Source organism: Erigeron canadensis, chromosome 9 (genome assembly GCF_010389155.1).
Source record: "Erigeron canadensis isolate Cc75 chromosome 9, C_canadensis_v1, whole genome shotgun sequence".
Taxonomy (NCBI): domain Eukaryota; kingdom Viridiplantae; phylum Streptophyta; class Magnoliopsida; order Asterales; family Asteraceae; genus Erigeron; species Erigeron canadensis.
The window spans coordinates 17215879-17218468 of record NC_057769.1 but is presented as its reverse complement, the minus strand read 5'-3'; the positions used below and the strand labels follow the sequence as shown (position 1 = coordinate 17218468).

Below are 2590 nucleotides of genomic sequence, written 5' to 3'. Positions count from 1 at the left end.
TGGTGAAAGATGATGTCATTACAGGAAGATGGGTGGACATCATTCTTAAAAAGGTATTTGATTACGACAAGCAGGATGACCCTGAATTGAAACTGGACATTACTGAATCACTCAATGGTGATTTATTGTTTGTTGAAACTCTAAGAACTGATAGTGAAAGATATCTGGAAACAATTTTAACTAAATTAAACAATGTAAAACCCCAGTTGAATGATTTGCAGAGTGTCCAGTTGGCTTTAAAGGAATCAGTTTTGAAAATTGAAGCATTAAAACTTGAAAATCAAAGTTTAAAATCTGATCTTGAGAAAGAAAAAAAGATTATCAAGTCCTGCGTTAATGCATCTGAGAAGAACTATGATGCTTTTTCAAGAACCATTGATGCCCAAAAGAATGCATGGAAATCTGGAGATGTCCAAATGGCAGCAGCCATACCAGATCTCCATGCATTACCTTCATCTCTTCAAGTTGAAACACCCTATGATCAACCTAAGAATTTCAAAACTGAATCTGTTAAAATCACCCCAGTTGAGGTTAAAATTGGAGCCAATCAGGCTAAAGCTCCACTTAAAAAGGTTGTTTGTGAAAAGCCTTTGCCTCAAAAGTCAAAGGAGCCCAAGAATCCTAAGAGCAAGAATCAAACTGAACCCAAGTCCAAGGGTCAGGTGTCTGGAGAAAATGACATTTTATTGAAACTGGACAGTCAACTCCAACTTTTGTCTAGGTAGGTTCAGAGTTGTACTGCCAGAATCAAAAATCTGGAAGGAGCCTCTTCTCCTTCAGTTGAGAAACTAAATGTCAAAACCCTTTCTAAGTCTAAACAAAAACAAAAGGCTCTATCTGAAAACATAACTGAAAATGGAAAGGGAAGTAAATACCAAGTACCAACGAGCATGGTACCCGCGCGTTGCAGCGGATACCGTTGACATGACATCTAATGTCGTGATTATCGAAAACAGTATAAATGTACTGCACAATTAATTAGCAAGATAATACGATAGATAATAACGTAGCTACAATAGCGGCTAATGTTAAAAATGTTACACTAAAACAATACTCTTATGTTACATTGTTACTCAGACACTTGCAGAGATATTAACTCCCTAGATTAAAACATTACAACTTTCAAAAGTAAAGCCACATACCTCATTATTTTTGACCAACCCTTTTATCACCTCAATCTGACATTACCTAATGAAATAAAACATAAACCATCTAAATTTTTGTCTGACCATGAGACATGTGATACTTGTCGACTCCTGTACCAAAGTTATGTTATCATTTATTAGTTACCCGAATATCACACCATTCCATGCCATTATATTGTTGTCTTTAGGTGCTCCACTAACGCCTGCAGGACCCTCCTGCTGTAACCTCTTGAAATCTCTCATTAGCCTCTTCCTTGCAGCAGTTGACATTGTACTCACCTAAAAATATCATAAAATTGTTTATCCTAATCCAAAAGATAATAATCAAAATAGAAATTGTGTCAAACATTTGACTATTTTGACCTGTTACCCGATAACCAAACCGATCCACTCATTTTTCCACATATAGGTTGTTGCTATCCAAAACATCAGGTGTCAAGTACGTAGACACCAATAAACTGTAACTAAATATATAACTTTGGGTTTTAACTAACCTTGAGCCAGTTCCAAGCTAGATCACGACCTTCTCTGTACCAACCCTCTGTTTTTGTATTTGAGAGCCTTTGGTGATCACCAAAATATGTGCTAGGCCAATAGCCCATACCCTTTGAGTATCGAATGTTTGCACCGACACGATTCCTTTTCGCATGAAGTTCAAAAAACATTATTCAAGCAAGAATAATATAATATTAGATTTTTTGTACGAAATGCATTCACAAAATATTCTATCTCAAGTGGTTGACAGCAGGGTGGATCCACTTACAATGGAATTTGAAAAGGCGCAATGCTACGGCTGTCATTACACCCATGGTGCCTTCATTGCCAATAATCAGCCAACTAAGATCAAACCTGCAAAATGTAACCTTCACTAATGAATATATAACCAACAATATCCTTTAAGTTACAAATCAAAATGCAATAATTCATACATCATTTTATAAAGCCGAAGATGAAACCCTCTGACCATCTTAAACCTTCCGACTAACACCATTTCCACCAGCAAATGATTCTGATCTTTAAAAACTCCATTTGCATTAACAATCATAAAAAAATCAAAAATTATTTATAAAAGCATTAGCTGTCCACAAAGCGAGATGGTACATCTTACCAGCTGCCTGTATTAATGTAGCAAACATCAAAAGGAATTCTGCATACAAAGGTGTAAAAAAAAAAAACCCATAAATTATAGAAAAGTTATACATGAATAAGAATCCCTAAAATTATTAATAAGGAAAAATAACTTAAATATGTACACAACTTGCAACTCAAATATGTATACATGACTTACTTAGATGTAAAATTAAAAATTAAAAGGTTAAATTAGGGTCATTTTCCTAACCTGATATGTTTAAAACTCTGAAACCCATTTTTATGAATATATCAAGAACACGAAGCAGCCAACCAGGGATGATGGCGGTGGTGGCACAGAAGGGAGAGCGGTCATT

General features: G+C 35.4%; 1 long non-coding RNA gene across 1 annotated transcript; it reads right to left on the bottom strand.

Moving 5' to 3' along the window:
* Window positions 1–1166: 1166 nt before the first annotated feature.
* On the bottom strand, window positions 1167–2289 carry LOC122580898. Its single transcript, XR_006320917.1, has 4 exons — window positions 2075–2289; window positions 1909–1994; window positions 1640–1784; window positions 1167–1424 (listed from the first exon to the last, which is right to left on the bottom strand). It is a non-coding gene; the product is annotated as an uncharacterized LOC122580898 (long non-coding RNA).
* Window positions 2290–2590: the final 301 nt, after the last annotated feature.